The 14,364-nt window shown below is 43.7% G+C and overlaps 1 pseudogene; it reads left to right on the top strand.

Moving 5' to 3' along the window:
• The window catches only part of LOC140380753 (protein NLRC3-like), a 37,915-nt pseudogene extending 24,608 nt beyond the window's left edge, over positions 1–13,307 (top strand).
• Positions 13,308–14,364: the final 1,057 nt, after the last annotated feature.

The raw sequence follows: 14,364 nt of genomic DNA, 5'->3' as shown, positions 1-14,364 counted from the left end.
TTCTCTCCTCCTCCTCTTCTTCGTCATACGGACAAACAACTCTTTTCAGAGTCCGCAGTGTAAAGGGTGAAGAGACTGAACTGACACCGAACAAAGGGCTTAAGCTTGTTGTTGTTGTTGTTGTTGTTGTTGTTGTTTTATGGCGGTTGGCATCCGAGTGTTGCATTACCGCCAGACTTTATTCCTCAGACGTTTCATAGTCCTCAGACTCCAAATACACACGGACTTATATATGACTCTGATCTTCTTTGATCCACTTCTTCCAGCGGCATCACAAAAGAAAAATAATTTTAAAAAACTCAGAACACAACTTGACGATATTATACAGAAAAAACACAATTCCAAATTCAACAACTGAAATACAATTTATTTTCAATACAGCAATAAAGTAAATAGTGAATATTTTGCAAATCTACTCCAACACAAAACAGAAGCATCTATCATCCCATCCATTTTGGACTCTGCAGGAAACATTAATCAAGACCCACAGGATATAAACAACATTTTTTGCAATGTTTACATCAACCTCTATCCCCCCACTCACCAACCAACACAACTGGAAATAGACACCTTCCTAGACAATGTGTCTTTACCCAAATTAACTAAAGAACAAACTGACGTTCTAGACCAGGAGTGGGCAATTATTTTCCTCCGAGGGCCATATTCGAATCCAGGCAAGTAGCGGAGGGCCAGCCCGATCCTTGGTGTGAAAAAAAAAATATCCCAAAAATTTAATATCAAATAAAATATCACTTTTCTGTCAAATATAGGCTTTTTGAATCTATTATTTCATTCCTTTCACGTCATATTTATTTTAATTTTTTTCAATATTACTTAGCATGTTTGGCGGGGCAGATTATAAAGATGAACGGGCCACATGTGGCCCGCGGGCCGCAGTTTGCCCACCCCTGTTCTAGACGCACCTCTTAGCCTCAATGAACTCACCGGTAAAATTCCGAGCAACAAATCACCCGGGCCAGATGGACTCCGAGCTGAATTCTACAGACACTTTAAGGGACATATTAGCACCACTATTCAACAGAGTAACTAGAAATTAGAACCTCTTCCACCACATATGAACACAGCAGCCATGACTTTACTGTTAAAACCAAACAAAGATCCATCTCATCCCTCTAGCTACCGACCTCTCTCACTATTGAACACTGACTTAAAAATCATCACCAAAGCACTAGCCACCAGAACAGAAACAGTCACTCCCATAATTCTTCATCCAGATCAGACAGCTTTCATCAAAAATAGACACGCCACAGATGATGTCCGCAGACTGTTCAACCTATTCAACATGTCACAAGAAACACAACAGAAAACCATTATAATTTCACTTGATACAGAAAAAGCTTTTGATAAGGTAAATTGGTCATTTTTATTCAACACTCTCCACAGTTTGGCTTCGGAGAGTAGTTCATCCACTGGGTTAAAACATTGTACACATCACCACGTGCCACAATTACCACTAACGGAATCACTTCACAGAGTTTGCCCCAGACAGCAGACAGGGATGCCCTCTCTCGCCTTCCTCTTTGCCATTTCCATTGAACCTCTGGCAGCAGCAATACGACAAAACAGTATAATCAAAGTAATCCAGCAAACGAACAACACAAAATCGGTTTATATGCAGATGACCTCTTACTTTACATACAGAACCCACAGGTGTCACTTACAGAAACTTTCAATATTATCAATACATTTTCTCATGTCTCACATTACACTATCAACTGGAACAAATCAATGGCACTACCCCTCTCCGATAATGCATGGGATTCTGGAGTTCAGGACATTCTGTCGAAGTTTAGTCTATACAGACTGCGAGAGGCGAGGATCGTTCTCAAGTTCTTTATTTGATGAAAACGGGGAAAAACAGGCAAAACAGCAGCATGTTGTTTGTCTTGCAGCTGAGATTCGACTCTTCACAAGATTTAGCCGTGTTTTATAAAGCTGTTGCTTGGGTCTGATAAAAATGGCCTGACCTTCGCTATGACGTCCGCTTTAAGATTGTTTAGACTAGTCCACAGGTAATCAGAAAATACACAGAATAGTTCAAATACACAGAATAGTTCATTGTGACCCATATGCAGCAAGATCGTCGTGACGCATGATAAATAGGACACAGACATGACAATAATTTGATCAATATCCACAACTCCCCCCACTTTCAAACCGGAAACATCCAATATCTAGGGATTCATATTTCCCCCAGGCTGTCAGAGCTTTTCAGCCTCAACTATACCCCCCTCCTCAGGAAAATTGAAGATGATTTCTAACGCTGGTCAAAACACCCACTCACACTCAATGAAAGAATCGCTGCTGTCAAAATGAAAACTCTCCCTCAGATTAACTACCTCTTCTCGATGATCCCCACTGCTTCCACAGACAATTGGTTCTAAACTCTCAATTCATTAACTACATAATTCTAATTGAAAAATAAAAAAAAACAGAATATCACTCTCAACACTGCAAAATAAAGAATCACATGGCGGGCTTGAGGCACCAAACTTCCATCACAACTTATCACCATCATTTAAACTCTGAAAGCCTACACTTACGCAACACTTAAAAAAAAAAACTTGCTCATCTCTCCAACCGTCGCTAAGAAAGTCGTCCTCCAAGAAATTATGCTATATCAACCACTGGAAAAACATAATTACTGAATATATTACAATAGAAAAGCATCATGCACATAGCGAGAAGCTAATGTTAGCCTTTGAAAACACCTGCTCCCCTTTTCTATCATTTCTAAACCCAACAAAAACATAATACATCCCCCCATTCCTGGCCCCCCTTTCTGTTTTATTCATTTATTGACTTATTTATTTGAATAAATTAACTAATTATTTGAATAAATTAACTAATTATTTATTGATTTACTTTTTAGTTTTTTTTCCTTTACCCCCTAATTTACAATTCTACACACAGACACACACATTAGCAACACCCAAACATAGCATGTCACCAAAGCCCTTTCCCATAACCCCATCATGACCACAGACAGTCATCGTCCTGTCCCACTGTCTGTCTGTTTATCTGTCTGTCTTCACGTCTCACTCGTCTATCTGTGTCATGTGGTTGAGGTAGGAAGATTTGTATATTTGTAAAATTGTAAAGAGGGGGGGTGGTGGTGGGCCAAAATAAAACCGTTTTGACTCATCCAAGAGTCATTCTCAATCTGTGAATCAGGAGCGGGAACTCAAGACATTTATCCTCCTCTGGGAAGGCCCTGCCCACCGGGCGGCACCTCCTAATGAAAGATTGTTATTGGAATCAACAGAAAGTAACCCTCTCTTTGTTTACTTACTGTCATTTAATGAAGGCAAGGCAAGTTTATTTGTAGAGCACATTTCACACACAAGGCAATTCAAAGGTCTTCACAGCAGGAAAAATGCATTAAAATAACAAAGAAATTACAGAAACAGAAATACGATCGAATTAACTAAATAAAAAAATAATAATAAAAAAAACACCTTTAAATCAGTCCAACTGATTGTCTAAACGAATGAAATCACATAAAAGAGAAGAGTGCAAATAAAAATCCTTTCAGTCATATGCGCAGCTAAACAAACAAAACAGCTATCAAGCTAATGAACTATCAGCCGCTATTGTCCCTGACTCACACTTTCTTTTCTCACTGTGTAACTGATTACACCGGATGCCCTGGGCGTTATTCTTGGATGAGAGTTTCAAAAACCAGAGTCTAGATGACAACAACTGAATATTTTTCTACAATGGAACACTCCTGGATGAATGAGGGATTACACTGACACAGTGGTCCCTCGATTATCACAGGAGTTATGTTCTGAAAATAACCCACACAAGGCAACATCTGTGAAAAAGTCATCATTATTTGTTTTAACAACTAGGCCGCAGTTTTTTTATTACGTGGTTTACGGATTTTGGCATTGGTAGAACTCACGCTTCAAGTGTGCAGCCTTAGTCACGGCAAAACGCGCTGGAGAAAATGTGGTAAACGGGTTTAAAATGTGTATTTGCGATATAAAGTTTGCGCTGCACGTAGCAGACGTGTCTTCACATGCTCTTCTAGGACCGCGCGCAGGGACGGAGCGGCTCCGTCACAGACTCCAGCAGGATTTTGACGAAAAATTGCTTCACGCGCTCTTATCTTTTGACTTAATACCGCTTTGTATATTACATTTGAAGCTATTCTGCGTTGTCAGCGGTACTTTTATATAAAAAAAAAAAAATCTAATAATGTATTCTATTTATATTGTAGAATTCAATAGTCTAAGTGCGGCGGATCCGTAAACCAAGTAATAAAATAACTGTGGCCTTATTAGAAATGTTTTAAGGTTGCAAAAGCTGTGTTCTCTCTTCAACGATGATCACTTTGAATTTGTTGTTCACATACGCGTCCGCTTCAGTGGTATCCACAGACGCGGCCTCTCCGTGCAGAGGAACAATTTTAAAGGAATAATAGAGGATTTTTCGCTGATTTTTCAAGTGTCTGTTAGTCCCTTTTAAAAAAAGACGTACATAAGACTTTCGTGTGCTTTGGTTCACTTCCTCCAGCGGCGTCACAGAAGCACAGATCAGACTGACATCAGCCAAACGGACCTCACAATCGACACTTTGTTCACGATCAGCTGTGAGTGTGCTCTAATATCCCTCTCTGTCCTCAGTCTGTCCGGCTGTAACCTGACAAACAGCATCTGTGGTCCTCTGGCCTCAGTCCTCAGCTCCTCCAGTCTCACACACCTGGACCTGAGTCTAAATGACCTCCAGGACTCAGGAGTGGAGCTGCTGTGTGATGGACTGAAGAGCGCCCCCTGCATACTGGAGACTCTCAGGTTAGATACTCCCATCATGCACTCTGCCCCTAGTGTCCACATGAGTGTAATGCTGTGTGTCTTTAGGCTGTCTGGATGTCTGGTCTCAGAAAGGGGCGTGGCTACTCTGGCCTCAGCTTTATGCTCCACCCACTCCCATTTAAGAGAGTTAGACCTGAGCTACAACCATCCAGGACCCTCAGCAGAGAAACTGACCGCTCTACGGGACGATCCACACTGCCCCCTACAGTCTGTCAGGTGAGACCACACTGCCCCCTACAGTCTGTCAGGTGAGACCACACTGCCCCCTACAGTCTGTCAGGTGAGACCACACTGCCCCCTACAGTCTGTCAGGTGAGACCGCACTGCCCCCTACAGTCTGTCAGGTGAGACCGCACTGCCCCCTACAGTCCGTCAGGTGAGACCACACTGCCCCCTACAGTCTGTCAGGTGTGGGTCCTGGTTCAGGGGTTGGTCCAGGTTGTGTTTTCCAGGTTGGATCCTTCTGGAAAGCGCTGGATGGTTCCAGGTCTTAGAAAATGTGAGTAGTATTTGATTTGGTTCAACTTCACATGTAGAAGACTTACAGCTGTAGATCTGATGTTTTTATTTCAACTTATCGACACATTTAGAGGTTTGACAAGCAGCAACTTCCACAAACATCAGATTGAAACTGTATCACTGGAGGAACTGTCCAACTTGACATTTGAACTAGGGCGATCTTTACATTTATCTTTATTCTCCTAATCTCACAGGTAAATATGATAATACCTTATTATTATAACACAGATTTATGATAGCGTCTTCTTTATCCTGAGCTTTGGTCCTCGTACTCGCCTGTCGTCATGAATTGGATTTGGAAACATATTGTCCTGCTCCGACGCTTCGGCCGCCGCTCACACTTTGCCGTCTGTTTGTGCTGCAGTTTGTGGCACCTGTAGTCAAGGGGTAAATGCACAAGAAGATAGTCCGACAGTGTGAAGTCCTGCTCATGTTTGCTTTCATGTGACTGTCATTTCTTTGGGTGATTCTGCACACAGCGCCTCTAGAGGCGAGGGGAAGTACAGCACTATAATGTTAGCTGGAGCGATAAGTGCATCGTGAGCGCTAACGACGCAGCGACAAGAATTATATGTTGTAATTATTGTCCCGATCGGACCGAGTCTACTCGATGTAGACTTTATATAATACACCACAGACATCAAGTTGACTTTATTAAAGTCAAGTCTTCTTTACGAGGACTTTATATTATACATGAATCAAGACAATGAGTTTATATTTATTTTGTTAATTATAAGAAATAAAAATGTAATTTTTTATATCCAATTCAATATACTATAACGTTTTTACCGTATTTCACCACTAGAGGGACTTCTTCTGCTCTGAGAAGACTTGGCTGATGTTCCACAAAATAGTGCAAAATTAAATCTGCATTTTATTTGTAAACTTTTGAACAAATCTCAAGAAACAACATTAAGTCTGAAAAAATATGAGATATAAATGTTAAATACTATAGTAACATCACACTCACCATCAAGTAAACACTTTCAACAGTGACAAATAAATATTGCAAACTTATAAAATACAGTAAATAAAAAGTGCAACTCTGTAAAACTCTTGACATTTGTAGAGTTGTATAAAGACTAGTCAGTGAGTGCCTCAGGGTGAAGAGCAGCTCTGTGGCTCTGATGAGGAGCAGCTCTGTGGCTCTGATGAGGAGCAGCTCTGTGGCTCTGATGAAGAGCAGCTCTGTGGCTCTGATGAGGAGCAGCTCTGTGGCTCTGATGAGGAGCAGCTCTGTGGCTCTGATGAGGAGCAGCTCTGTGGCTCTGATGAGGAGCAGCTCTGTGGCTCTGATGAGGAGCAGCTCTGTGGCTCTGATGAGGAGCAGCTCTGTGGCTCTGATGAGGAGCAGCTCTGTGGCTCATATGAGGAGCAGCTCTGTGGCTCTGATGAAGAGCAGCTCTGTGGCTCTGATGAGGAGCAGCTCTGTGGCTCTGATGAGGAGCAGCTCTGTGGCTCTGATGAGGAGCAGCTCTGTGGCTCTGATGAAGAGCAGCTCTGTGGCTCTGATGAGGAGCTTGTCTCTGGAAGCAGCTCTTGAAGAGGCGGCTCACTCTGGGGGAGGTTTGGCTGTGCCACCTTTGGTAGGAATCCGTTTGACTGTCCACAGCTGGAGCCGTGAGGTCACTGTTCTGCTGCTGCTGCTGCTGGTGTCACTGTTCTGCTGCTGGTGTCACTGTTCTGCTGCTGCTGCTGCTGCTGCTGCTGGTGTCACTGTTCTGCTGCTGCTGCTGCTGCTGGTGTCACTGTTCTGCTGCTGGTGTCACTGTTCTGCTGCTGCTGCTGCTGCTGCTGCTGCTGCTGGTGTCACTGTTCTGCTGCTGCTGCTGCTGCTGCTGGTGTCACTGTTCTGCTGCTGCTGTCACTGTTCTGCTGCTGGTGTCACTGTTCTGCTGCTGCTGGTGTCACTGTTCTGCTGCTGGTGTCACTGATCTGCTGCTGGTGTCACTGTTCTGCTGCTGTATCACTGTTCTGCTGCTGGTGTCACTGTTCTGCTGCCGGTGTCACTGTTCTGCTGCTGCTGCTGCTGCTGGTGTCACTGTTATGCTGCTGCTGCTGCTGGTTTCACTGTTCTGCTGCTGCTGCTGGTGTCACTGTTCTGCTGCTGGTGTCACTGTTCTGCTGCTGGTGACAGTGTTCTGCTGCTGCTGCTGGTGTCACTGTTCTGCTGCTGCTGCTGCTGCTGGTGTCACTGTTCTGCTGCTGCTGCTGCTGCTGCTGGTGTCACTGTTCTGCTGCTGCTGCTGCTGGTGTCACTGTTCTGCTGCTGGTGTCACTTTTCTGCTGCTGCTGCTGCTGGTGTCACTGTTCTGCTGCTGCTGCTGCTGCTGGTGTCACTGTTCTGCTGCTGCTGTCACTGTTCTGCTGCTGGTGTCACTGTTCTGCTGCTGCTGGTGTCACTGTTCTGCTGCTGGTGTCACTGATCTGCTGCTGGTGTCACTGTTCTGCTGCTGTATCACTGTTCTGCTGCTGGTGTCACTGTTCTGCTGCCGGTGTCACTGTTCTGCTGCTGCTTCTGCTGCTGCTGGTGTCACTGTTCTGCTGCTGCTGCTGCTGCTGGTTTCACTGTTCTGCTGCTGCTGCTGGTGTCACTGTTCTGCTGCTGGTGTCACTGTTCTGCTGCTGCTGGTGTCACTGTTCTGCTGCTGCTGCTGCTGCTGCTTTGCTGCTGCTGGTGTCACTGTTCTGCTGCTGCTGGTGTCACTGTTCTGCTGCTGGTGTCACTGTTCTGCTGCCGGTGTCACTGTTCTGCTGCTGCTGCTGCTGCTGGTGTCACTGTTCTGCTGCTGGTGTCACTGTTCTGCTGCTGCTGGTGTCACTGTTCTGCTGCTGGTGTCACTGTGCTGCTGCTGGTGTCACTGTTCTGCTGCTGGTGTCACTGTTCTGCTGCTGGTGTCACTGTTCTGCTGCTGGTGTCACTGTTCTGCTGCTGCTGCTGGTGTCACTGTTCTGCTGCTGCTGCTGCTTGTGTCACTGTTCTGCTGCTGCTGGTGTCACTGTTCTGCTGCTGGTGCTGGTGTCACTGTTCTGCTGCTGCTGCTGCTTGTGTCACTGTTCTGCTGCTGCTGGTGTCACAGTGCTGCTGCTGGTGTCACTGTTCTGCTGCTGGTGTCACTGTTCTGCTGCTGCTGGTGTCACTGTTCTGCTGCTGGTGTCACTGTTCTGCTGCTGGTGTCACTGTTCTGCTGCTGCTGCTGCTGCTGGTGTCACTGTGCTGCTGCTGGTGTCACTGTTCTGCTGCTTGTGTAACTGTTCTGCTGCTGGTGTCACTGTTCTGCTGCTGGTGTCACAGTGCTGCTGCTGGTGTCACTGTTCTGCTGCTGGTGTCACTGTTCTGCTGCTGGTGTCACTGTTCTGCTGCTGGTGTCACTGTTCTGCTGCTGCTGCTGCTGCTGCTGGTGTCACTGTGCTGCTGCTGGTGTCACTGTTCTGCTGCTGGTGTCACTGTTCTGCTGCTGGTGTCACTGTGCTGCTGCTGGTGTCACTGTTCTGCTGCTGCTGCTGGTGTCACTGTTCTGCTGCTGGTGTCACTGTTCTGCTGCTGGTGTCACTGTTCTGCTTGTGTTGGTTCAGTCGTGCTCTTCACTGCTTCCACTTTAGTTTCCTGTATCGAGCTCATTCACCCACGTCACAAAACCACGTGGTCACATACGGTGCCGCCCCCTTGTCCGTCCCGTGTTGCGTTCCTATGACTGATAGAGCGTGGAAAGTGATCTCAAACGTAAATGATGGAGGCCCCAGTGCTTTCACTTAGAACCTTTATTAGTTCATATGTTGCTCGGGCCCTGGACACAGCAGACGGGACAAACGATGTCTTCAAAGGTTGTGTTCTTGGTGTCAGTGAGAGGAGGCTGTTGCTGCGGTTACTCCTGAGCCCACGTTGTTTCATACAGAGGTGTTTGGTGTTACTCCTGATGCCCTGGTCCTCCTCCACCACAGCTCCCACAGACTCCACCCTTTCCCCCGTCACACAGACACATGTATGTTTGAGTATGGGATCAGAACCTGTGACTAGATGGGCTCCATACAAGTGAATATGGTCCTCACGTGGTCCACACGCAGCGGTCACTGCTAATGTTAAGGCTGAAGTCCAGAGCAGCAGAAACACTGAGGAGCTGTGAGTACAATGTGCCTGGGCACCATCGGCTCAGCTCTGCAGACGTCACATGATCTATCAAATCAAATCAAATTTATTTATAAAGCACAATTCATACAACTGCAATTCAAAGTGCTTTACAGTGTTTAAAACACAATTTAAAACAAGTAATGAGGTAAAAACACAATGCAGTTTATAAAAATGTAAAACAATGTACATTAGAGTAAAGTAAAGAATAAAAATAATGTAGTATTTAAAATATTAAAAAGCAGGTCAAATCAGTCATAGGCGCGGCTAAACAAAACAGTTTTTAGTTTGGATTTAAACACAGCCGGGGCGGGGCCTGTCTCACGACTTCGGGGAGGCTATTCCAGACCTTTGCCCCATAGACCTGGAACGCAGATTCTCCGTGTCTTGGCTCTGGCACCAGCAGGAGGCCGGTCCCTGAGGTCCTTAGAGTCCGAGGTGGTTCATATGGCACCAACATGTCTGAGATGTACTTTAGTGCTAGGCCATGGAGAGACTGTTACACAAGTAGTGCTGTTTTCAAGTCTCTTCTCTGAGCAACAGGGGGCAGTGCAGAGACCTGAGAACAGGACTAATGTGATGGTACTTCCTGCTATGCTCTTTTTCTCTTCAAAACCACACGTTTATTACTGTTTATTCTGTTTTTATGTCAATTAAAGCTGAAAATAAAGAAGAAATAAAAAAGAGACACTTTTGAATATGGCTGATTTCACCACTAGATGGCGCACTCAGAAGACATGTCATGTATTAATGTAAGAAATGTGTTTGACTTGTTTTTGTTCCTTTCTACAAATAATAATGGATTCATTTTACAAAGAGATATTGACGTGTCTCAATCATTATTTAATATGACGCAGTCTCACGTTTGGACCTTTGACTTTTTTAATTGAATGTAAGACACAAAGACATATTGTATCAGACACAAATAAACACTGATATGTTTATGTCAGAGACAGAATTAAGCTGCGTTTGACATATTAACATTTAGAACTATATATTAATATATCATTTAATATGAATTAAAAGGTCCAAACAGCTTTAGGGCAGAATAAATAAATAGTGGGAAGAATCACACTAATATCACTAATAACTCTTTGTAATAATCAAATATGATCTGATCACTTTTCATTATAAATGATATTCACTCTCAGCAATATTCAGCAGAGTTTTGTTATTGAGACTCGTAGTTCTAGTGAAAAATCACTACAAATAAATCAGAAGGTAATAAATGTGAATTAGTTTTATTTTATTTTTCACATAAATCTCATTCATAAACTTGAACGTTGAAATGACTTGACATGATTGACATGTTCTTGTTAAATCTGTAGTTTTACTTGTGAGAGTTTGATCTTTGTGTCACATTCAGAGTTCCTGTGGTGACCACTGGGGGCAGTGTTTCTGGATGTTGACCACCCCAGATATAAATATAAATCTGATCCTAAATCAATAAAGTTGTGTATTTTGATAGTTCTTCTACAATCCATGTGTGTGAGAGACTTAAGAGGCAGTAGACGAGTCAAAGGAGTCAAAAGTCACTTATTGGTGAAAGAAGAAGGCTAAAGTTCAACAATCTGGTGTCTCCACAACATAGTAAATGTGCTGTACTTTGACTTGATAGAATCTTGTGTTTTTACAGCCGTGTGTCACGACCGGCTCGTCTCGCTCCGTGAGGACTCGGGAAATGCGTGTGCCTTGAAGCTCCGGTCTAAAACAAGTCTAAAACTAAAGTAAAAAGGGCCTAAAGAGTCTTTTAGTTGGAGCAAATATCCACACTGTGTCCACGGACATCTCCCCTGAACACCCCGCCCACTTTTAAAGAAACTGTCAATCATGTCATTTCAACCTTCATCTTTATAAATGAGAATTGATGTAAAAAATCTGTCTGTTGGTCCAAGTCTTTGAATAAATGTGGATTTTGAGAGATTCCAAAGCAGAATGTGTAACGTCTGTGTCAAAAACATCCACATTCACAGGTGAAGAAAGCACAGTTTAGGTCGTCCACTAATGATTTATTCACAAATATATAAATGCACGTCTCATTTGACCTGCATCAATCCATAATGTGTCTGTCACAGTGAGTGTAACGCTCTGAAGCTGTGGACCACTTTAAAACACTATTCTGCAATATTCATATTTAAACTGTCGTCATGGAATGAAACTGGAGCCAAATTCAGCTTTGTGTTCTTCATGTTTTATAAAGGCACAAGATCAGACTAAACTAAGGCTCAAAAACATGAAATAGAAGAAGATCAGATCGGTATCGGATCGGTATCGTAAAGAACAAACATTAAAGATCAGTATTGGATCTAGAGCCACACAAACTGAATGGGGACGTCCCAATTCAAAACACTGATGAGGTTTTGAGCCAAACTAAACATGTTGAAGCTGATCACACATGAGCTGAGCCTCCAACACCTCATTATCATTGATTTACCTTTGAGAAGAAACAGCACTTTCACTTCACATTTACTCTCACCAACCTGTTTAAATCATCACATTTTAAATGTGACTTTGTGTTTCAGATTATTGTGAGTTCACTCTGGATCCAAACACTGCAAACAGAAGACTCCATCTGTCTGAGGACAAACGGACTGTGAGAGACTCTGAGCCACGACTAGTTCCAGATCATGAGGACAGATTCACAGGCTGGCCTCAGGTCCTGGCCTCCTCCGGCCTGAGGGGGCGCTGTTACTGGGAGGTGGAGTGTGAGGAGGACGTTGATGTAGCAGTGAGTTACAGAGGAATCAGACGAAGAGGAGGGAGTGATGAGTGTGAGTTTGGACTCAATGATCAGTCCTGGAGTCTGAGGATCCGGGAAGGAAAATATTCTTTTATTCACAATAAGAAAGAGTTTAAGTCAAGTTTGAGAAGAGCTGGACACACCTCCAGAGTGGGCGTGTTCCTGGACTCTGAGGCTGGAGCTCTGTCCTTCTATGACGTCCTCTCTGATGGAGAACTGTCCCACCTCCACACCTTCAGCTCCTCCTTCACTGAGCCTCTGTTTCCTGGGTTTGGACTGTGGGAATTTAACACTTCAGTGTCTCTGGTGGAGCCGAGGACACAGCGCCCCCTGGAGGACACTTCACTTTGAGCTTCATGTGCTCCTGTTCGTCTGGTCTCACCACAAACATAAACACATTTACAACAAACATTTAACTTCAATGAGCATTTTATTATTCATATTATTCGCTCTTCCTCTCACACAGACACAGGGGGCGCTCTTGCTCTCACAGACACAGGGGGCGCTCTTCCTCTCACAGACACAGGAGGCGCTCTTCCTCTCACAGACACAGGAGGCGCTCTTCCTCTCACAGACACAGGGGGCGCTCTTCCTCTCACAGACACAGGGGGCGCTCTTCCTCTCACAGACACAGGGGGCGCTCTTCCTCTCACACACACAGGGGGCGCTCTTCCTCTCACAGACACAGGGGGCGCTCTTCCTCTCACAGACACAGGGGGCGCTCTTCCTCTCACAGACACAGGGGGCGCTCTTCCTCTCACACACACAGGGGGCGCTCTTCCTCTCACAGACACAGGGGGCGCTCTTCCTCTCACAGACACAGGGGGCGCTCTTCCTCTCACAGACACAGGGGGCGCTCTTCCTCTCACAGACACAGGGGGCGCTCTTCCTCTCACAGACACAGTTTAAACTCTAGAGATTGTACAATGTTGTGATGTCACGGTGACACAAACTGTGGTCATTGTTCTGTTCATGTCACGTCCACAAAAGAAGGATTCATGACCTAAAATGTTAAGTATTTGTGTTCAAGATGTTTTTCACATTATGGCAGAACCTGAGCGTTTGGATAAAGTCATAAAAACAAATTAAAGTTCAATCATCAAAGTTCTAATTGTGACTTTATTAGTTGTATTTGTACCTGTTGTGAATATAAATGATAGTTTTGCACCAATCGAGCGGCTGTTTGTGGAGAAAAGTGGAAAAGTCTGTAAGTTCAATTACAATAAATAATAAATAAATACAATTAATCAAATTAAATAAAATTGGATTACATTAACATAGATAAATAAAATAAATAAATAAATAAAATAAACATTAATACAATTTTTTAACATAAAAATTACTAAAAAAATTCAAATAAAAACGAAATACAATCACACATGTCAACTCAAAATAAATGTACAGGACAAAACGTTAGACATCCAAATGATCCAGAAATGAGTTAAGTTTAGAAGCACTTTTGGACTTGACAAATGAGAGCGATTTATAGAAGATTTTGAACTCATTTCTCCAGTGAATAAAGTTTGGGATGGACTTAAATAACCCACATTTATAAATGTAATGTTTTGCTAATAATATGAAGACCATTGTCAATAAGACTGTCGTTGGTCAAAGTGCCAAACAAAATATCATTCATGGATAAATGTCTCAAATAAATCCCTTTAGACTGAATCCACCACAACAACAACAACAACAACAACAACAAGAACAACAACATGTAGTTTAGTTGTGTGAAGAATTGTAATGTGCAAAATTTGTGGAAAAGTGACTTCTAAGGACTTTGCGACTCAAATATAGTTGTTTGTCCTGTCAAATTGCAAGATCGTGCTGAACGCAGACCTGAGCAGGGAGAAAGGGAGAGAGAGCCTCGGTGACCCGGCTGCACCCCCTCCTCCCTGTAGAGATGCATTTGCGTCAGCGTTAGCATTAGTGTTAGCATTAGCGTTAGCATTAGCAATTTACTTTTGCAAATACTGAAAAATATTCTGGTTTGTAAAAATGTCAAAAGCAATACCCCTTTTAAGAAGGTGAACGCGATCGTAAAGAGGTAAAACTTGTTGAAATCAGTGAAAGTGTTAAGGAGTGGAAACGCGTCAAAAATCCTGCAATCCTAAAATACAAGAACATATAGTGTCTGC

Source organism: Eucyclogobius newberryi, unplaced genomic scaffold, assembly GCF_026437365.1.
Source record: "Eucyclogobius newberryi isolate DKJ021-1_F unplaced genomic scaffold, fEucNew1.0.hap1 SCAF_5, whole genome shotgun sequence".
NCBI lineage: Eukaryota > Metazoa > Chordata > Actinopteri > Gobiiformes > Gobiidae > Eucyclogobius > Eucyclogobius newberryi.
Note: the sequence above shows the minus strand (reverse complement) of the source record. Positions and strands in the feature narration are given on the sequence as shown.